Here is a 24,028-nt window from a genome sequence, read left to right as displayed (position 1 = left end):
ATTCTTGGGCGTCATAGACACTCCGTAAATTTTGTACGCTATTATAATTGTCTGACTAACTATGACGCCCAATAAGCTGGAGTGCTTATAATTGTCTGCCGTGAGGGAGCCCTGGCTCGACGGCGCCTTGGAGACGCGCAAGCACGCCGTCGTCCGCCGGCGGAGGATGGGCCTCCTCATGATGCTCAGGCTGCTCAAGAAGCTCTTCCTGGCGCACAAGTCCGGCGCCGCCCCGTCGCGGAAGGCGCCGCCCATCTGACGCAGCTGAAAAAAAATCAAGCCTTTGATGAGTAGTGCATGATGATGTGTCAGGTGTATATACGGAGGTGATCAATACACGCATGCTTCTCTCGTCTCGGTAGCACAGGACCAAGAACTTGCTGTTTGATGTTCTATTTCTCTTACAAGTTTCTCTTGTGTACTTGTGTCCCTGTCGAGAGTCTGGTTATGCCTTGGGTTTGCTTAAACTTTGACGAGCTGCAACATGTTACTAAAATCAGGGAGGGCAGCTACCAGAATTCTGCATTGAACAATATTATTTGTAAAATCAGTCACATTTTTGCATCCTTTGTCAGGTTCCTTAGCTTTTTCCAAAGCTACACAACTCATTAGAATGTTGCCTTGCAAAAGCGTGCTGTATAATCTGCTCAACTCCAACTCAACATCATCAGCTCAAGTAAAGACACAACTGTTCGAGTGAAGTAGTGAACTGTGCACAAATTAAGACTATCTGACTCTGCTACAGTTGCGAAAATGACAAAAAAAAAGAGGGAGGATCCGCATTTCCCAAATTCAAAATATGGACTCTTAGTCACACCTTTTTCTGCTGCTGCTTTCGGCCGTTTAGATGTCGCTAGCCCGTCTAAAGAAGAATTAAAGCGGTTTGCGTATACAAATTTACAATCCTATCATTTTTTTATTCATAAAACTGGTCCCCTTTTCTCAAATATAAATGCTTAATTCACTGAATCATGGCATCTATCGAAGATGAGCAACATGATAAAGAAGGGCCATGGCAACACGAACTACGAAGGATACCATAGGTATACAGGCATTTCTCGTCATAGAACGAACAAATTCATCAGGACCAAGAGGAAGAGATATCTCAATGATTAGCTCTATAAAAAGGATATAAATGGATGGTGTCGACTATCTATATAACACAGAGGGACGAAAAATATGAACAGGACATGCAGACGGTGGTTCATGGATGAATGGGTCGACAGCACCACTGACCTGGCAAGGAAAAAGATAATGATGTGATGATGATGATAGGAAGATCTGGGATGGAGAGTCGGCCCACGTCATGCTTCCTTGCAATTACATTCAAAGTTTCTTCTCGCTAGCGTCTTCTGCTATGGCAACATCCAGAATCTGGAGATTAGATGGAGTATGGTAGTTAGGGAAATTGGAGTAAGAATCGATAGAATTCCATCTCAGAATTGAAGAAAGCGGATCTCTTATTGGGCCAACACATAGTACTACCAAAAAAAGAAAAAGAGAGATAAAAAGTAAGAAAGGGGGGAAATATTCATCATCATGCTACCAAAAAAGGGGGAAAAGAGAGAAACAAAGTAAGAAAAGGGAAAAAGGCTCACCTTATTCGTTTTCTCGGTGATAGACAATTGACACAATTTTTCACATATTAGAACATACATGTGTCAAATGTCCACTTTCATGATTTCCACGTAGAAGGGTTATGTGTGCAGGATACCTAATGGCAATTGGAAAATGAGAGCAGAAGCAACAAAAAGCAATGAACAAGGACCTTGACATAGACGTCATCCTCAAGACAGTAGACAACGTTGTCCACCTTAGCGCTCCGGTAGTGGCATCTGGCTTTGAGCCCTTCCTCCTCATCCGATCTGTATGCATAATAAATCAGCAAATAGCAGATTGCTCAACAAAAAGTAACACATAGCGAGCAAAAAACTGGTCAAATCAAACCAGAGTGGGGAGAAAAATATACTTCTTTGCAACTTGGTGTACAAAAAAGCTCTGCTAAACGTGCAACTATTTTCTTACAACTCAAATGTAAGTCAGGATCAGAAGGCCAAACCCACCTGGGATGGCGGCTCTAAAATCAAACATATGATCTAAATACATGAATATAATTGAGTAAGGTAAAAATTGTGGCTCCCTGGATAGAAAGCGAAAAGATAGAGCTAATCTTAACCAAAGCATGAGATCATGGCTTCAATTTTTTCTACAAGACAACATTAGAATTCAACAACTATGAGATCTGCAAGTGACTCTCAAGTTTTAGCAGCTGAAATCATCAAGAATCAAAACTTGTTACCTTGAGGGGATTTTGAACGAACACATGGTGGACATCATTCAAGTCTCGTACAGCTTCACCTGCGCAGACTTCTGCCGGCTGTAGAGCGCGGCGTTCGAGTCTTGCACCTACAACCACAAGAGTACTTTTTTGCTGTTCACGCTTATCAGAAGCAACTTCACTAAACAATTAGATAGAAATGGTACACGATTCTGGAGACTCCATGCCTCCGAGGAGTAGGAAATGATGCTTAAGTTACTTGGACGACACTCCTAAACTATTCCTAGCTGGCTAGCAGAATTCTGAGCTTTGGAGCTGGGAGAACAGGGGAGGAGCAAAAGATGCCTATGTTGTACTAATAGTCTAATACTAATAGAGCACTTTGTCACAACAACTCTTTGCACAAGAATAAAAAACATTTGAACTTTTTCCATGGTAAAACTTGATATCAAAGAAGAGAAAATCAGGTGGTCCAATTGATGCCCCCCCCCGAGAAATTCACCATCATGGTGTTTAATCCAGGATTTCTACGAATAGCACCATGGAAAGTTCAGAATCAAAAACATCTAAACATACTAAGAACAAAATGAACCGCACCAAGTCACTTGAATCTAAAAAACTATCCAAGCAAAGAGAAATAGACTGTCCAAGCAAAGAAAGCTTAGATGTACTGAATCTAAATCTGAAAAAAGTCAAAAACATGTCAAGGATGAATAAAGACTAATCTGAAAAAAGAGACAAAAGCATGCCAAGAATGAATAAAAACTATGATTAATCTGAAAAACGTGTCAAAATCGACCACACACTAAGCAAAGAAAGGTGGCCTACCTGAATCTAAAAGAAACTGTCGAAGCAAAGAGAAATAGACTGTCCAAGCAAAAAAAGCTTACCTATACTAAATCTGAAAAGGACAAAAACATGTAAAGAATGCATAAAAACTACGATGAATCTAAAAAAATGTGTGAAGATCGACGACTCATTAAGCAAATAAAGGTGGCCTGCAATAAATCTAAAAAACTTGTCAATGTGAGAGAAAGTATATAGAAACATGTCAAGGTCTGCTGATTATTGGAAAATAAGTTTTGATGTAAATGTGAGAGAAAATATAACTTACATAGACATCCTTTAGTTTTAGTTCAAGATCCGCGCCCAGGTCCTCCCTGCGGCAGCGTCCTTAGAGGCAGGATCTTCGAGTAGGAGAGCACTCCGTCGTGGATCGCGAACCAGCGCGACTGCCACCCCTTGCCGATGTTTGTCCACTTGTACAGCACCTCTGTGACTGTCGGTGCCTCCTTCATGTCCTCAGCCGATGTGGTCATGTGGAGCGGTCGCTGGCCACTCCCCGGCAAGGCAGCAGGGTAGGTTGTTTTAAATTAAAAGAATACAAAACCAAGGAAACAATATATTGAGGTGGTAAAACAAAGGTGTCTTAACATGTAGATCATGGGCCAATATATCATAAATGAGTCAAAGGATGATCTTCAAGCCCTACAGAGGACTGGAAAAATCACATGGGAACAAATCATAGTATCCAATCTAAGCCCTATTAGCAAAATCAATATTGTTACCAGTCCTCATATTGTTTGTTCAGTCATATGTCATTCTACATATTATTAGTGCTAGATATTAGAAGCTCCTACTAAGCCTGTACGGTTGTATTGATACAACTTTATTGCTTTCTCTGCATTTTCAGTTTATGAAAATATTGGATGGTTTTAGCCATTTGGTCTACATAGCAAATATACTCCTACCGTTTAGTTTCATGTGTGGTACCGGGGTAAGGACAATGCATAAATGAAATATAAGGGAAGTCCTTTTATTAATATATACAGTTTGTCGTACACAATTTAGTTCCAGAAATGCAAGAAATAAAATATCTAAAAGAAAGCCCAAAACACAATGAATTCAGTGGCCCAATCTGCATCCCAAAAAATATGGATGTTACTGTGTATACTCAATTTTGTTTTTCAGTTTCAACTAATGTATTTCCCATTCAGATAATCAAGCCATATAACAATTTTCACCAAAAATGAAATATTTAGTCAGAGTTGCACCTTTCAGAAGAAGCTTTTGCTATAACTAAAAAAAAGGTCAGCACAACTTTCACCATATAACAATTTCCTTTGTCAAGTACAAATATATTTGAACATCGACCAATGGCCAAACAAAGGAGTTAGTGTTGCTCATCTTATGTCACAACTAACATTATGTCATTCATTTACAATCTGCGCATATATGTTGTACGCACTGCTCATGTAAACATAAGGGCAATTACCACTTAGCCATGATATACACAGCGACAAGATTCATAAATGCTTAAACTTAGCAAGACATGATATACAGAGCGACATGATGCATGGAAATTGATGTTTAAGGACTAACTTCTTTAATAGGATTGGCTGACAAAGGCATGGGAAGTTCTGATGGAAGTGGGTAATCCATCATGGCCAGATAATCGAATGAATAGTCGTAACATGTAATTTGGCACACAAGTTAGAAGTAGCTTTATAACACAATGGTCAGTAATCAAATGAAGGTCAAAGAAAACATGTAGTACTATGCATTATATGAAAGTATAATAATGGCAAACAGAGGGAGGGATCTGATCAGCTTATTAACCCATATCACCAGCTAAAATGCAAACATAAATAGCTAACAAAATGTATACAGTTGGAGGCCAACAATATTAGTTACTCCGGCTGTCCGGCATGCAGTTACCTCTGTGAATATCAGAACATCTGGATCTCTTCTTAGTCAGTAGCAAAAAAGGAAAACAACCATTTCACTTCCCAGCGATATGTTTCTTTTATCTAGTGTCAAATTTCTTATGTGAAAAGTTAATCTGTCTTCCATGCAGAAGCAAGGCAAATTTTCAAAGATTCTTGTTCGGTTCAGATCTACAGTATCCAGGCCTGTATTCCAAAAGATACAGCTATACTTTGGAATCATGAATTTGTGCAGGCAGAGGAGCTTTTCAATCAGCCTTTTGATTATGAGAACTGTTTGAGAGATAATAGGTATTGTTCTCTTAGCCCATTTGGTTTTCTCCCAAGTCTAAGGCATGCCCACGAAGGAATTGTAAGCAAAGACATAACCAGATGAGAATATACATAACCAAACACACATATAGATGGAGATAGATTTATATATAAAATAGTGAAATTTGTCAAAGATAATACCTTGATGCAAACCTGTGTTCATATGCATGTATATTTATGCAACTTTTATCCCTGATCAGTATTCTCAATTTCGTCACTTCACAATCATGCACAGGTTTTGTGGTGTTTTGAATTCTTTTGTCAAGCGAACATCCAATGGAAAGCATGTGAGTTCATTGCCACCAAAGCCCTTGAATAGTGCTGCAGCCGCCGCATAGTCTAAGCCTAGTGTTACTCCAAAGGAGCAGTTTGTTACTGCTCGGCGGCAAGATTTGCCTGTAAGTTCAAAGCAGGGAGCAGACACTAAGTCCGAGAAGGATAATTCCACAATATTAGATAAGGCTGGCAATGGTCCTGTTGACAAAGAACAATCAGTTGATGCCTATGCAAGCAAAAGTAAAGCTCAAAATGGAAAGGCCATGCCTAGTAATGGTGGATCGCTGGCTAACATGTGGGGTCGTGCATCAGCAAAACCTATGCCTCCAAGTACCACTAATTCTACAGCTGTAGCAAGTGTTGCAGGTATTATCTCACAAATGTTCATATTCAAATTCTTTGTGCTTTACTTTCTCGTCTATAACTCTCAGCACATATCTAGTCCTGTATATCAACCCTTTACAAGCATGCTAATATAGAACTAATGTTGTTAGTATTTTTAGCTACTGCTGATGCACAAATTTGTGCGAAGGAAGAAGCAGATGGAAATAGCAGCGATGATGAACATGGGATAAACTACAAGAGGGGATCCACTAATGCAAATAACAGAAAGAGAACAGTGGTATTTGATTATTCGGATGATGAGGAAGATGACAATATTGTAAGCATTGCATCTCCTGAGCTACCAAAACAGCATACCCCAGACCTTGTTGTTGGAATTGTTACTATATCGGTAACCAAAAGCCCAATGATCGAAGTTGTTAGCTTGCTGTTCGTAATCTACCATTACGCAACAGTAGAGGAAATTGGATCAATACCATTCAGTGAGCCACTAACACACATCATAATAGCATTCAAATGTGTATACAAACTTTAGTAACCTGTCCAAACTAACTGAATGCTTGTCTTAGTTTCACGTCAAGACCTAACCAAAGAACACTAATAAACATAAAAATGGAAGGCTGTTGGTATATTAGAGGAAACAAGACAACAAAAACTCACCACCAATGAATAGCCTGGTGGACATGAGGAGCTTTGAACACTGAAGGAGACAAGCTACCAGTGGCCCTAAACCTAACTTAGAAGACCACCAAGCCTGCCTAAGGCCGCCATTTTGAACACTAAACCTGCACATACAAGATGATAACAAAAAATCACCTGGGCATACACGAACACTTAACAACAATTAGAGCCTTACACAAGACATTGTAATAAAGTGTGATGCAAAAATGCTATTAAAATGCAAATTGCTCATATGGAAACAAATAGTGAGGGTGAGTTTTTAAAAAACAACAGCTCACCTTGGTCTCATGTTTATTTAAGATTATAAAATTGGCACATTTTCACTCTTATTGTTGGGATAAGTTGCAGTGTAGACAACATATCAAACTGGTAAGAGGCACAATCAATAATCAGAAACGACACCAATTACACACATAATGTAAAAACAAATTTCATATACAGAAGACGAAACATGCAAAAACAATTACAACCTTTACCTCTGAATTATATTCCTTAGTTCTTCATATTAAGCATAATCTTGTACAGAACTGTGACACAAAAGAAAGCAAAGCGAGCATACAGTTAGTATCAACCTCACTAAATTGTTGTACAAGTGTAGACAATTGAACCTGTGCACGCAACAACAACACCTGAACCTAAGAGAGGGGGCAAGATCAGTCAATGAATTTACCAATCCTCACCTGATAATATACAAGAATCGTTCAATAAACAAAGGGGAGGCCAGTCAGGGGGGAGCATCGCGAGTGAGGGAGCACGATCAGCGGCTAGCGGGCACCGCGACATCGACAGATGCGATGTAGATGTGGTACAGCGGGAAGGAGGCGTTGTGGACCATGAATGCACCGTCGTGGAAGAACACAACAATGGGGAGCTTCTTCTCGGGATCCACTCTCGCGGGTAGGTAGAGTCGGGAGGAGATGCCTGTAGCGAAGTCCTTGGACGCGACGCCGTTGGTGGAATTGCCATTGGGGGACGACGGGACGGACTTGGTGTCGTCGAAGCGCTCGACACAGTCGATCTTGTACACACGCAAGGCATCGGGCATATCGAACTCGAGCTTGGAGTCGGGTTCAATGGCGGCGTGGGGATTGAGGACCCTGTAGAAGGGGTGCCGACAAAGTCAGTTGTCTTTGAGGAGGGGAGGTTGTGGACGACGATGAACTCGTGATTGAGGGGGGGGGGGAGTGGAGGACGTGGTCGTGGAGAGGGAGAGTAGTTTCTTCGATTGTGTCGCGAGCATCCGTGGAGAACGAAGGGTGCCTACACAAAGATGATGAGCAGACGCACCTGTTTCTCACCCGGGCATTGGCTGGCGAGATCTCCACGAGCGACGATCTCGGGGATGGAGGAGAGGAAGCCCGAGAGTTGGCTGGCGACATCTCCAGCTGGCCGCGGCGCTTCCAAACCCCGGATGGACGCCGGCGACCGGATCTGGACCCTCGTCGCCTCCAACTTTGCTCCTTTGCCTGCCGAAGGAGTACCGCCGCCGCCTCCATGAACCGGTGACCGGAGCTGGACGGTGTTGACTCTGGCAGAGCGGTTGAGGTCGTGGGGGGGGGGGGGGAGATTGAAGTCGTGGTGCGGCGCGCCGTCGTGGAGGCAGATTGAGGACGTGGGCACATCTCTGCGTGCGGCGCGCCATCGTGGAGGTTTAGGGCTGCCGAAGAGGATGACAGACGCTGTAGGCTGGGCTGCATAATGGGCCGCACCAACGGTTGGGCCACACGAACCACTGGGCTGCACGCAGGCACTGTTATGGGATTTATTAGATTAGTACCATACCGGCCACTAAGACAGACCAAACGTGGCTTATAAACGTTGGCGTGGATTGTTTGTTGCTCAGACTAATTCCTCTGGTACCGCACTAAGATGTATTTTTTGGCGCGGGGATGTACGTCCACGGTTGGGAGGCAGTCCACGGTTGGGAGGCAGAACGGGTCGGATCGCCTGGATGAAACGAACGGTCCAGATTACCCGGAGGCAAACGAACGGTCCAGATTACCCGGAGGCAGAACCAGGGGAGGCAGCCTACCCCTTGCGTTCTTAATAGATAGTATAGATTTTGGAGTGGAAAGCTGGCGTATTTGCCAGTTACTATCCTACAGTACTATTACCGTCGTTAGAATATTTATCTTCCACTAATTTTTTTTAAAATAAAATGTGATAAATAAAAAAAGACAGACCATATGTTTGGTTGCATGCATGAGCACAACCAGACTTTGCATATGCATTGACCAGACTTCGGTCTATGTTTGGTTGATTGTATGGGACAGACGAGATCTGCATCTGTGGGTGCAATCTAAGTCAAATCGAACAACTTTGACCGCATCTGTGGAGACACAACACAGAAGCGTATCCAACGAGCCAGATTAGAGTCAGCAAGCGCTTGACATTCACGGAACCAATCACATGAAGAGTGAATGCTGGTTGTCGAGAAGAGAAGCACGCAGGACTGAGGCCCAAACAATGGGCGTGGTCGTGGACCTTCAGGCTTCAGCTTTTTATGGAAAGGTGGTGGTAGGTCTGGTGCTGCGCCTGTGCGATGTGCCGGACTGCCGGTACTCAGTATAAGCAAGTCCAATAGAACTTGCGAATCTCAACTCAGTAAAACAACTTTAAGAAACTTTCTCGACAGAAAAGTTTCTCTTTCCTCTTTGTTTAGGGTTCTTGTGGCAGGACTGACTTCCTTTTTTAAAATAAAAATAGATTTGGCTCTGCATTCTTCGCTAAAGTAGCTTTTCTAAAGTAGCTAAAGCTATTAAAAACTATTTGGCTAATATCTTTTAGATTGATTTTTGAAAAAAAACACCTTGTCAAATCTATGGCATTTCGCCGATCGTAGTGTCCCTATGGTTGGAATGACCTGCCCTATAGCGGCAGCAAGATCAAAGGCTTGTTTGGTTCGCTGCCTAACTTGCCACATTTTGTCTAACTGTTTTGCCTAAGGTTAGTTCTTCAATTTGAACGACTAACCTTAGGCAAAGTGTGGCGCAGTTAGCCACACCGGCCCCAACTCTGTCATCTGCCCCGCCAAAACTATCGGTGACCGCAGGAGCGAGGTTTGAGGTCTAGCCATCGATGACACATGAGTGAGCAATGCTTGCTGACTAAAGATAAGGGCGAGGAGGTCGACGGTGTGATCCTATGCGACGTGAAACCCGAAACAAGATTTATATGTAGAACAAAAACATCTCGTGGAAGGGGCTCTTTGAAAATGTATGTAAGCCAAAGTTAGTTGAGCCGTGTTTTTAGCTTCACCGTTCTAACAAAAATGAGAAAAATGTTTTTGAGGCAAAGATATTTAAAAAACGTTTGGTATGGCTTCGCTAAAAATTAATGAAGTCAAAGTAGAAGCCATCCCAGAAAAAACCTGCCAAAGGAGACCAAATGTTTTTGTTCATCAGATACCGAGATACTACGTTAGAGCACCTCCAACGACTCCTGATATTTGAAAAAATAGAAAAAACACTGTTCCAACAATTCCCTATTCCAACTCTTAAACTTTCGCACGCAAAAAAAAAAATCCTGACGCTGCGTAGATTTCCGCAGCCTGCTGCCGTCCCAATCGCTGCTCCTGCTGTCCTGCACCTCTTCATTTCCCGCTAGCATCATTTCACCTTTTCAATTTCTTGGCGCGTGCCCCATCTAAAAAAATTCTTTATTATTTCATGTGTCTAGTCTACCCTGTTGAGAACTACGTTACCACGGATCACCAGATCCACTCCCTTCCCTCCCGTCAGCAGTAGAGGCGCAAGAAGATGTAGAGAACCCGTCTCTCTCCCATAAGCACGACAGAGGAAACACACGAGACACTGGATATAGGATTGGGTCTCTGGCCTCTTTCCGATCTCTATATTATAAGAGGGTGTACATGTTCCTTATATAGAGATGTGAGACCTCTCAAAGGCAAAGCAGGTATTTGCCCACATAACCCTAACTAGGGTTACTTAACACTCCCCCTTGGGCGAATACCGCGACCAACACATGCCTCGTTAAAACTCCGAAAACTCCAATGGGAAAAATGTGGAGAAAGAGTGCATGGTGATACAAATTGCATTTTTGCACTTTGTTGCCTCGTTAAAAACCTCATGTGAGAAACTTCAAAAAAACTCATCAAGGGAAAAAGAGTACAACAGTTGTCATCGGGACAGATTTCGATCCTCTGGGATCTAGATCCTATCGAATCTTCTACAAGGGCTAACTTTAGAAATGTGTTCCCCTGATCCTTGCAAAATCGTATTAATAAGGCAAAACATCTTCTTCTGGAAGTATATGCACATAAAGATTTAGTAAACGGATTGCATATCCTTGCAAGGACTATTTCAGGAACTTTACCTCAACTCACTTCTAGGATATACGAGGTAAGTGCACATATCAATATAAATAAGCCACTTTGACTGATGGTGTTCGATCGACTGGATCTATATATTTGATAGAAAGTTCCATAAAGGTTCGCATATTGATCATCAAGCTCACGCCTTCAGGGCATAGAATATGACATTTATTGTCTCACGATTGTGATCAATATAAGCATTCGCTCCCCCTGACGATGACATCTGTCGAAGTCGTTATCCCTCATAACTCAAGCATATTCTTCAAGATATATGTCTCATTGTTCATATGGAATAACGAGAATGGATGAGGTTGGGGTGCTATCATTTTATCTTACACCACAATTTATACATAGTTGTGCAAAACAAATAACATGTCCTTCAATAGGACTTAGGGGATAATATAGTTGCAATAGTACATATTCTAAATATGACACATCGCTCCAGGTGTTCATCCTTTGCAACATCTATGATGGTGTAACAAAAGTCCATCAAAGATCGTAATCCATCAGGGATTTTTCATCGATCAGATACATCGTTATTGTTGGGCCTGTGCTTCGTCGCCGAAGGTCTTCTAGGAAGAAGCGACCTTCGGCTGAAGCTGTTTGTGTAAGATGGCCGAAGGTCCCTCTTCATGAAGCTTCGGTATTACAAACCGACTTAAAGATAGAATGACCTTTTAGTCCATAAAGGTCTGAGTCAATGTTGTAAACTTTCATAAGGGGCATACTTGTAATCTCTCATAGGCTGCGCCCTGTGCCTATAAATAGTGAACAGTATTCCTTTACTGTTCACGCATTCCTGTATTGGCAATCGCATCATTCGGGAACCAATCTTTGCCAAGGCAAAGGTATAACTGTATTCAATGATTAAATATACCGAATAAATACAATGTGGTTCGTTTATGATTCGTTTACTTTTGATACTCTATATTTTATGTTATTTTATACAATCTATTAAACTACAATTACGAAGATTTAATCTTCGTAATCGTATGATCACCAACCTTCGTCCAAGGTCCATTAATCCCCGAAGGAATAATGCTTCGTTGGACGAAGGACATTAACATTTAACACTTTATGTTGCCTTGTTCTTGATTCATAGCATTTAAGAACAAGTCCCCAACATTGGCGCCCACCTCCGGTGAACTCACTTCCACTTTTCGAGCTGATGGCTTCGTTCAATGACCAAGCTGGAGCTACTTCGGACCCGAAGCTGGTACTCCCGATTACAGGTGGTTCGTCCTCAGAGCCAGCCAACAAAAAACAGAAGAAAGAAGCACAGAGAAGGGTACAACATGTTGGGGTGCAAGGACCCTTCATCAAGTCAAGATGGTCTCACATTCCTATTACCTTCTCCCAAGAGGACCTTCAGCTCAAGGATTACCCACACAACGATGCCATGGTTATCTCTTGTGTTATCAAAGGATTTCTGGTCCACAATGTCTTGGTTGACACAGGCAGTGCAGCTGACATCATATTTGCTAAGGCCTTCAGACAAATGCAAGAGCCAGAAGATAAGATTCATGATGCTACACATCCTCTCTGTGGCTTCGGAGGGAGACAGATTGTAGCATTGGGCAAGATCACCATGTCAGTAACCTTCGGGTTCATCAACAACACTAGAACTGAGCAAGTTGTGTTTGACATTGTTGACATGGAATACCCTTACAATGCAATTATTGGTCGTGGCACCCTCAATGCTTTCGAAGCAATTCTTCATCCTGCCTATCTTTGCATGAAGATACCTTCGGATCAAGGACCCATCGCTATACATGGAAGTCAGGAAGCTGCCAGAAGGGCCGAAGGCAATTGGACTGACTCAAAAGCAATCCATATCATAGATGGAGCTGAAGCTTGTGAACAGTACAAATTCAGAAGGGAGAAAGCAGCTTCAGCAGATCAGCCGAAGCCTATGCTCTTATGTGAGGACATAGCAGAGCAGAAGGTGTTGTTAGGCTCTCAAATATCCGAAGAGCAGGAGAAAACCTTGATAAGGTTTTTGTTCAACAACAAAGATGTTTTCGCATGGTCAGCTAATGATCTCTGCGGAGTAAATAGGGATGTTATTGAACATTCGCTTAATGTTGATCCATCCTTCAGAGCCAGAAAACAGAGGCTTCGGAAAATGTCAGATGATAAGGCCGAAGGTGCTCGTAACGAAGTCAAAAGACTCCTCAGCGCAGGAGTCATCAGAGAAGTAAAGTACCCAGAATGGCTAGCTAATACTGTTATGGTAAAAAAGGCTAATGGCAAGTGGCGAATGTGTATCGATTTTACAGATCTTAACAAGGCTTGTCCGAAGGATGAATTCCCATTGCCAAGGATAGACTCTTTAGTTGATGCAGCAGCTTCTTCAGAGCTTATGAGTCTGTTAGACTGTTATTCAGACTATCATCAAATTTGGATGAAGAGGGAAGATGAGCCAAAGACTAGCTTCATAACTCCAAGTGGCACATATTGTTATCTTCGGATGCCTGAGGGGCTCAAAAACGCTGGAGGAAGTTTCAGCAGAATGACTGCGAAGGTTCTCCAGTCTCAGATAGGCAGAAATGTGCTAACTTATGTTGATGACATCATTGTAAAAAGCACGAAGCAGGAGAATCATATTGCTGACTTGCAGGAGACCTTTGCCAGTTTCAGACAAGCCGGCTTAAAGTTGAATCCAGAAAAATGCGTCTTCGGAGTAAAGAAGGGGAAATTTCTAGGATGCTTGGTTTCAACAAAGGGAATTGAAGCTAATCCAAGTAAGATTGAAGCTATACTTCGGATGGAGCCACCAACTACAAAAAAGGGGGCTCAAAGATTGACAGGAAGGTTGGCATCTCTCAATAGATTCATATCCAGATCAGCAGAGAGAAACTTACCATTCTTCGAAGTGCTGAAGTCAGCCGAAGTCTTTCAATGGGGACCAATCCAGCAGAAGGCCTTTGAAGAGCTGAAGCAGTATTTAATAGATCTAACAGCACTAACTCCACCTGTGCCAGGGGCTCCTTTATTATTATATGTGGCAGCTTCGCACTCAGCGGTAAGTGCAGCACTTGTCCAGGAGAAGCTTGATGGCCAAGCCAGGAAACAGGTCCCAGTATATTTTGTATCTGAAGTTCTCAGTATATCAAAGAAAAACTACACAGAATTAGAGAAAGTGTTATATGCTGTTTTGATGGCATCCAGGAAGCTTCGGCACTATTTTCAAGCTTACAACATAATCGTTCCTTCTTCACAACCTCTGAAGGATATTATGAGGAACCGAGAAGCTACTGGAAGGATTGGAAAATGGGCTGCAGAGCTCAATGAATTTTGTATTGAATATGTTCATAGATCTTCGATTCAGTCCCAGGCGTTAGCAGACTTCATTGCTGACTGGACGCCAGGGGCTCAGGAGGAAGAAGCAAATAAAGACGCCGAAGCATGGATAGTGTTTTGTGATGGATCTTGGGGAACCTTCGGAGCAGGAGCGGCTGCTGTGTTGGTTTCACCTTCCAAGGTCAAAACTTGTTATGCGGCAAAGCTTGATTTTAGTTGCACAAATAACATTGCCGAGTACGAAGCCTTGCTTCTAGGTCTTCGGAAGCTAAAAGCAATGGGAATCAGAAGGGCTATACTCAAAACTGATTCCCAGGTTGTTTCGGGTCATATTGACAAGAGTTGCAAGGCTAAGGATCCGAAGCTTGAAAAATATCTGGATATGGTTCGAAGAGTTGAAGCTTCCTTCGAAGGATTTTCTGTCAAAAATATCCCTCGAGGACAAAATGAGCATGCTGATTTGTTAGCTAAGTCAGCAGCACAGGGGCTGCCTTTACCTTCGGATGTGTTCTTCGAAACAATAAAAGCACCTTCGGTGGAACTTCTTGAAAGGGCAGTCCTCAGTATATCTCCTGTTTATAGCGAAGATTGGAGAACTGAGATCATCTCTTATCTTCAGGGCAAATTCCTTTCAGATGACAAAGCTTATAACAGGAGGATAGAGGCAAGAGCTCGTCCATATGTCATGATAGAAGGAGAGTTATACAAGCATGGAGTTTGTGCTCCGCTACTCAAGTGTTTATCCAGAACCGAAGGTATAGAGTTGATGAAAGAAATACATGCAGGCCTGTGTGGATCTCACATTGGATCTAGGCCGTTACTTGGAAAAATTTTCCGCCAAGGATTTTATTGGCCGAAGGCAGCTTCGGATGCAGCGGAATTAGTCCAAAAGTGCGAAGGTTGTCAGAAATGTGCACGAGATCAAAAACAACCTTCGTCTTTAACACAGCTCATACAACCCATTTGGCCATTGCAAAGGTGGGGCCTTGACTTGTTAGGTCCATTACCACCGGCCCAAGGGAATCTAAGATATGTTGTAGTGGCGGTGGAATATTTTTCTAAATGGATTGAGGCAAAGCCTTTAGCTACAATAACTTCGGCCACCGTCCAAAAGTTTTTCTGGCAGAATATTGTTTGTCGTTTTGGGGTACCAAAGGCTATCACTGTGGATAATGGAACACAGTTTGACTCCGAAGCTTTTAGGGATTTCTGTGATCAAATTGGTACGAAGATCCATTTTGCATCAGTCAGACATCCGGAGTCAAATGGACTCGTTGAAAGAGCCAATGGTATTATAATGACAGGAATAATGAAGTCAATCTTCAATCAACCAAGGGGAAAGTGGCCAGATCAGTTAACCAAAGTGGTGTGGAGCCATAATACAACAACATCAAGGTCTACAGGCTTTACCCCATTCAAGTTATTATTCGGTGACGAAGCAATAACTCCAGAAGAAGCTAAAACTGGATCAATAAGGGTAGTAGCTTCGGCAGCATCAGGTTCCGAAGCTGATTATTCTGTGGAAAAAGATGCTTTAGAAGGGATCAGGTTGCAAGCCGTGGAAAACATCAACAAATATCAAGCCGAAACAATTAAATGGCGAGATAGAAAGGTTCGGCTAAAGAATATTGAGCCAGGACACTTGGTGCTTCGGAGAGTGGCCAACCCAGAAACAATGGGCAAGTTACAGTTGAAATGGGATGGACCTTTCTTAGTAGCATCTTCGTCAAGACCCGGTTCATACAGATTGAAGGATATGGACGACAACGACATTCCTAGATCTTGGAATGCGGATGAGCTTCGGCGATATTATGTATAATTCGATGTAATTTTTCATATTTTTTATTTTTCTTTCATGGCACCCTTTTCCTTTCCGAAGGGGGAGAAAGGTTTTTAATGGGGCCATCACATGTAATTTCCTTTTTTAGTTCTATAAGAGCAAAACCCCCCAAGGAATGTAAATGTAAAAACTGAGAACGCACCATCGAGTGCCAAAAAGTAAAGGCGAAGAAGCTCCAAAGTCGTTCCTAAGGGAATGCAGAGCTTACAGCGAAAAGTCAACGCTGATTCCGCCAAAAGTAAAGGCGAAGAAGCTCCAAAGTCGTTCCTAAGGGAATGCAGAGCTTACAGCGAAAAGTCAACGCTGATTCCGCCAAAAGTAAAGGCGAAGAAGCTCCAAAGTCGTTCCCAAGGGGATGCAGAGCTGAGGTGTGATTAAGGAAATAATGGCTATGAGTATGGCTTGAGGTGTGATTGTTTGGCCATTCATTTGCACGTCACATTACATCATAACATTTGCATTCATAAACATTCATCTAGGCATATGTAGGATAATCATCTTCATGGTATAAGCGGTTGCTTCGGCAAAATAAAAAAAGGAGCTTCGTGTATAAAAAGGAGAGCTTCGGAAAGAAGGAAAATGTTGTTTTTTATGCTTCGTTGCGTACGAAAAGAAGGGAAGGTGTTTTTTCGCCTTCGGCTCAAAAAAGAAAATTTCGTCCACATCAAAGCATTTCTCATACATCAATGGAAGGATAAGGATATATTACAAGGTATGAACAGAATTCATTAAAGACAAGTTTTAGTTACATTTACAAAAGTTATCTCAAAAGTTTCTCAAGTACTGTCTACAGTCTACTGTTTAATCTCCAAGGAGCTTCAGCTTCGGCGTCATTTTTAATCATCGGCTTCGGCTTCATCATCCTACATGAATAAGGTCGTTGAAAGTCAAAATCAAGCTTGCAAGAAAAGGTAAGCATAATGTATGGTTTCTTACTAGTTCAAGGTGGCTACGAGCTTCGTCTCCAGCCTTTTCTCGCCCACCTTTTGTCCATATCATTTTTACAAATCTATTAGAGATACTTCGGGCGAGATCAGGAATGTCATCCAGGATTGATGGTGATAAAGTGAAATTTGGCCTATTGACAATTCTTCCATGATCGCAGCCAGCTTTTAGGAAGGCTGCAGCAGTGCCTCGAGAAGCCACCCAGGCACAGAAGTCACCGTGCCCAGCTATGACTTCGTCGAGCTCGTCAATCTCACCCTCAATATGTTCGAAGGTCTTCGGTAAATCTTCAGCTGAGGGGACGAATTTTTCACTGCTGGCTCCAACTGAGTGAAAATTTTTTCTTAATCGATGAATGCATTTGTTGCTAAATTCCAGACATTTTTCTTGAAGGCTTGTCAATAGTTTTCTCAAATCCGAATTTTGTTGAGCTTCGGCTTCAAGTTTTGTATTAAGATCTTGCTTTTCTCGTTCGAACTGTTCAGACTGGCGGAGAAGCTTCGTGTTCAGTTTTGCTATTTTTGCTTCAGCTTCCGCCAATGAACCTTCGGCTGCCTGGAGCTCAAAGTTCTTTTTCTCAATAACATCCGATTGCTCCTTTATTCTGCTTTCCAAATTTTCAATTATAACTTCGTGCTTCTTATCTTCAAAATCTTGCTGCATTTGCAAGGCTTTGCTCAACAGCATACTCTGCACGAAAACAACCTTCGTCAGACATGTTTTTATTATTAGAAACAATAGAGTTAAGGGACAAGTATCACCTTGAAGTTGGAATAAAATAAGCTACCAACGACATGTTGTCGTCGGTAGCGGCTCATGTCTGTTTCTAGCTTCGGGAAGCCGATACTCTTGGACAGAGTACTGATAATTTTGGCTCCTGTTTGATCTCGAATACAATCTAATTTTTCGTCATCAACGCCTCCGAAGAGGAGTGCCCCAGGTTTGTATCCACAAGATTTGGCATACTCTCTAAGCTCTTCTATTTCAGCTTTTGATAGTTTTTCTCCAACTAAATTCTGGAACATGAAGGTTTCGTTTTCTGAAGCTTCATCAGCAATTTCTTTTCCTTTCCCCGACGCTGCAGTCACGGCCTTTTCGGCGGCGGTGGTAGCTTCTTCTGCAGCCATGTCTAGCAGTATTTGGTCAATGTGTTCAATTGTGCTCTCCAGGTTCAAACCTTCAGCCGAGGCAGCTTCGGCAGCTGCGGCCTCCGAAGGTGCAATTTCAGTAGCTGTCTCCTCTGCAGCCGCTGGTGTTTTCTGGGCTGAAGCTCTTGGCGGCGTCTTGTCAATTACCTCTGTCACAGTGATAATTCTTTGTTTCTTTGCCTTGATTGTTTTCTTCGATTTTTCGGGCTCCTTGTCCTTCTGAAAAAACTTTGTCAGTTGAGGGCCCAGTGGACTTAGCTTCGCAGGTAAGGATTCAGTCATTACCTTCAGAATTTCCTCAACGACAGCAGCAGAAGGTGATGCGGGGGTTTCTTCTGCTTCGGATATTTGTTGCTTCGGAGAAGAAGCTTTCCTCTTCTTCGGAATTTTCTTCTTTAATGGTTCTTTTTCTTCATTCATGGCCTCAGTTATCCTTTTTCTTTTTTGGCCCCCAGCACCTTTGTTCAGATTTTCATAATCAGGGTAATCAAAGCCCAAGGCGTCCAACACTCGATTTAGCCTTCGCTTTGGACGGGTGCCGAAGGCGACAGTCATCAATTGATCTTCTTTTTTGGAATAATTGCCAAGTATTTCATTGCACATTACTTCAATTGTATCTAGCCACTCTTGGCAAGGTATTTTAAAGTACTTTTTAAACTTGAAATAGTAAGGTAAACGTACAAGTTCACCTTCTTTCTTTTCCCCTTGTAGCTTCGGCATATCCCATTCTTTCAAACTGGGAAAAACTTTGAAAGCTAAAAACTCTTGAACCAGGTCCCTTGTGCTGATATGCTCTGCAATAATTCTGAATTCACTCATTGCTTGTTGTGTTGGACCTTCGGGTGTCATGTTGCAGCGAGGTCGGGTTTCTCCGAAGATTAGTTCCAGCGGGCTTTGCACAAGCTTTTCCTTGTCGTCATCAACCTTGACATAGAACCACTCAGATTTCCAGCCTGCTGCCCATTTGCTTCGGTAGCTAATTACAGGAAACTTTGTAGATTTCTGATAGGCGAAGTTATAGCAACCAAAATTGTCGTGCAATCCATCCTTTCTAGCCTTCGTTTGATAATGCAACTCGTGAACCCGGCAAAAGCTGTCCGCAAATGGTTCCACTGCTTGGCTTCGGAGTGCCCAGATATAAACAATAAGTCTAACGATAGCGTTAGGGGTCAGCTGGTGAAAATAGATACCGAACTTATTCAGTACCTCTGCAATAATCCCATGTAGGGGGAACCTTAATCCAGCCTTTAGAAAGCTTTTGAAAATAACAATTTCATCCTTCTCCGGCTTTGGGGTAGTCTCTTCTCCCCCGAAGCGCAATAGCTTCTTCTGATTTTCAGTAAAAAAGCCCGATTTTACCATCTTGGACAGATCAGCTTTCGAAACAGTAGATTTCCCGAAGTCCAAATGGCTGGGTTTGCTTGGCATAGCAATGCGATAATCATCTTCGGGATCAGTTTCCTCAATATCTTCTTCCTCTGTTTCAGCGATTGCTTGTTCTGCATCTTCACTAGGAATCTTTTCCGAAGTCACTAGTTCGGATCGTTGCATGGCTTCGGAAATGGGAACAGTCTCCGAAGCTTCAGTTTCGTCCCCCTCACGTTCAACCCTGGCGGTAGAGCGCACTCTGGTCATTTAATTATGAACTTGTGGAACTTTAATACTTTCTTCCTCCGAAGCAGGTTTCAAACAGGAGCTTCGTTCGATTCCGACAGACAAGCTTCGGCGACGGTTAAAAATTTTGGCAGCAAAACAGTGCAAATAGCAATGAATGCTGTGGTAACTTCACACCTACTCGTCTGTTTATATAGTGCTGCAGGTAAGAAGGCGAAGCGCCAGGATTTTTACACCAGGCGGACACCCGCTCGCACTCGCTGCGTGGTGGACCGCAGAGACCGAACAGTTACTCTGAAAGGTGGGGCCGCTACACGCTGAGAAATTGAATCGTTTCTCGACAACGAGCTCAGGGAAGGTGTTTTTTAGACCTTCGGCGCTCCGAAGCTTAAGAGACTTTTTTCACGGATCAAGCTCGTTACGAAAAACAATCTAGCACCGCGAAAGGGGCTACTGTTGGGCCTGTGCTTCGTCGCCGAAGGTCTTCTAGGAAGAAGCAACCTTCGGCTGAAGCTGTTTGTGTAAGATGGCCGAAGGTCCCTCTTCATGAAGCTTCGGTATTACAAACCGACTTAAAGATAGAATGACCTTTTAGTCCATAAAGGTCTGAGTCAATGTTGTAAACTTTCATAAGGGGCATACTTGTAATCTCTCACAGGCTGCGCCCTGTGCCTATAAATAGTGAACAGTATTCCTTTACTGTTCACGCATTCCTGTATTGGCAATCGCATCATTCGGGAACCAATCTTTGCCAAGGCAAAGGTATAACTGTATTCAATGATTAAATATACCGAATAAATACAATGTGGTTCGTTTATGATTCGTTTACTTTTGATACTCTATATTTTATGTTATTTTATACAATCTATTAAACTACAATTACGAAGATTTAATCTTCGTAATCGTATGATCACCAACCTTCGTCCAAGGTCCATTAATCCCCGAAGGAATAATGCTTCGTTGGACGAAGGACATTAACATTTAACACTTTATGTTGCCTTGTTCTTGATTCATAGCATTTGAGAACAAGTCCCCAACAGTTATAGTCTGTCATTCTGGCACAATGGGGATATTTTGCCAGTAACACCTAAACCTTATAGGTTTCTGCCATCAGGGCTTTAGAGGATACCGTAATTCCACATCTAGTGGAAATTACCATGAGTAAAACTCATGGAATGCACATGTGCTTATTCGGTGAACTTCAAGTCCTTTGGTACCTCATATTATTCCTTTCGGGTCTGTATGGGTCTTTATCCCTTTATAGGGATTATCAAACTTTGGTGTTTAACACAGACTTTATTTCTTCTGGAAAGGTTCCATTAAGGAATTATAATCTCAACTAGGAGATATTCTCCCTACATAGGAGAGTGATCATTCACCAGGAATGTATTATTAGGTATGAGATTTATATGTTGCATATTTATAATTCAAGAATATGAGTCATCCTTGGTTCTCATGACGGATCTTCTGAATCCTATTAACTGCATAGTTTAATTCATGCCATTTGTCAGATATATTACATAGCGGAACAGTGTTTATTCAACACATATGTGGGATGGGTCTCTCACATGACCACTTGAACCATAGCATTCACCACACATTATTTCAATAGTGCCCATAAATGTCCGAACTTCAAGCTCGTGACTTTTATTTTGCGATTATTGGTTCAGCCTCAATTGCATTTATCAATGACCCAATAAGAGAGCTTAAAGCACTCATGCCTATGACTTTGTTTTTGGATCCATTTGCAATCTAGAGGAGCAAGATAGGTGTCGACATATTTGTCTCCCACATTTAATAATGATCTCTATCATTTCCCAAAATGAAAGATTCATTGTTCTGTATTCCCAGCACAATGATATTGCACGTATTGCTAGGAATTTCATCATCAAGATGAAACTCTTCGTGAGGCAAATCACCATTAGGGTGAATTAATCGGAGGAGAGTTATCATAGACCACGTGAATCTACAATCAGAACATATGCTTTGACTAAGGATGATGGATCATATTCGCAGGTGTCCCTGAGAATAGATCAAATACCAATAAGTCAAATGTGGATATGATATTAATCCCGGGTATATCCACATCTACATCAGGTAGAAGCATTCAAACCAATATGGTTACTCCTCAACGATTTCTGGCAAACTCCATATACACAGGAGTACACTCCGAACGACGGGTTCAGTTTGGCTTTTGTGCGTTTAATAGAATATTGAGGCATTACACTATATGGACATTCCTCCCCCTAATGCCGAGATGTTCTAAAAGCATATAGATAAAATCCCCAACCACAATCATCTAGTTTGTGGCCAATGTATGCTATTGTGGTGATTTATTTGGGAAATCTTACGCACATTACAGATAGGGGTTTTATGCAAGCTTTGGACTTAGATTAATGTAGTGGCATGAATACTACATATTTGTCCTTCAACATGAAGGGTTAGTCTCAACATCCAGCGAGACACGCAACAACAAGTTGCTTAATGGTTACAATTCTGCAAACTTATTGTTATTACTACCAAATGCATAGTCAATCATTAAGATTTAGACTGATATGTGCAACACTATTTTATCCATAAGGGTCCTTCAGGGGCTCATGCATACCATTCGTCTGGAGCCATTAGTTGACTTCAGATCAACAAGTAAAATGACCATCAGGGTCTAACGCTCACAAAGTCATTCACTGGTTGCATTGTGCTTTTAAGCACATAGGAAAAGTGTGTGTTTATATTGGTAGTGAAGTGCACGACATCAGGCCAATGCTGCCAAGCAAAGATTTTTATATGCAGAGATGTATAATCTAACTCGTTTTTATCACTGCCCATGGTTTACCCAATTACTCATACTGCTCTGAAATTGGGTATCGATTTATGCAACATTTTTAGGTATAATAATTTTGAGAGAGAACTTATAACAATAGTTAATTATTTGTGGTGTTGCCAGCAGGGCAAACATTTCTCCTCATATTATATACCAAATTGTTCTATATAGCATTATTTCGATCTCTTCATTGTTCAGCAAAAAGAGAAGCTTTGGAATAGAACAGACAAGGCCAAGAATTCATTTTATCTGGGAAAATCACCATATAACTAGCTTTTGATGAAGCAAATGATGATAACTGCTTGGCAAGAATGAAACAATACTGGTATCTGCCTAGGATCCATCTTCAACAACATATAGTACTGCTCTCATACGAAGAAATCATCAGGAGTAGAGAGGATACAATAGGTCTCTACAAGATCTTCATATTTCTATCACAAATTATCATCACTAGTAGTATAGTGGTCAAGACATATGACTCTTCTGGCTTCGAGGACCAAGAACATGTTAATGTCTAATTTAGCTTCAAGCTCTGTGGTGATGTGGGATTTCATAGTTATTTGTCTACTCTTCACACTTCTGGTAGATCGGAGGTAGATAATGGTAACATGCCAAAGGGTGGAATTCAATGTAGTTCGGCTACATAAATCCCAGGTATGTGTCCATTCAGGACTGACCTTTACCATTTAGCTTACAATGTATACCAAACTTGTCAAATGACTATCCCGAGTCAATTCAGTGACTATAAGTATTTACAATTCCGAGAGATGTATGCGACACAAGCATAGAGGTTCTAGATAGAACGAGTAAAGTGGTTCGACGAAAACTGTCGGGGACCATAATTAGGGGTACCCTCAAGGCTCCTAATTCTTAGCTGGTAACCCCCATCAGCACAAAGCTGCAAAGGCCTGATGGGTGCGACTAAGTCAAGGATCGGTCCATTCGAGGGACTCGATCACGCCTCGTCCGAGCCCAGCCTCGGGCAAGGGCAGCCGACCTCGGAGGATCTACGTATCGCCCGAGGCCCCCCCTTCCAGCAACGGACACACTTTCGGCTCGTCCGAGGCCCAGCCTTCACCAAGAAGCAACCTTGGCCAAATCGCCACGCCAACCGACCAAATCGCAGGGGCATTTAATGCAAAGGTGGACTGACACCTTTATCTTGACGCGCGCCTTCCAGTCGACAGAGCCGAAGTGACCGTAGTCACTTCGCCGCTCCACTAACCGGTCTGACAAAAGGACAGCGCCGCCTGCGCCGCTCCGACTGTTGTGCCACTCGACAGAGTAAGGCTGACAAGCAGCCAGGCCTGGCCTCAGGCGCCATAGGAAACTCTGCTTCGCCCGACCCCAGGGCTCAGACTCGGGCTCAGCCCCGGAAGACGACGAACTCCGCTTCGCCTGACCCCAGG

General features: G+C 42.4%; 1 pseudogene; it reads left to right on the top strand.

Moving 5' to 3' along the window:
• Positions 1-5,119: 5,119 nt before the first annotated feature.
• LOC109944359 (uncharacterized) lies at positions 5,120-7,792 on the top strand (annotated as a pseudogene).
• The last annotated feature ends 16,236 nt before the right edge of the window (positions 7,793-24,028 follow it).

This window comes from Zea mays, chromosome 2, assembly GCF_902167145.1.
Source record: "Zea mays cultivar B73 chromosome 2, Zm-B73-REFERENCE-NAM-5.0, whole genome shotgun sequence".
Taxonomy (NCBI): domain Eukaryota; kingdom Viridiplantae; phylum Streptophyta; class Magnoliopsida; order Poales; family Poaceae; genus Zea; species Zea mays.
This window is presented reverse-complemented; position numbering and strand designations above follow the sequence as displayed.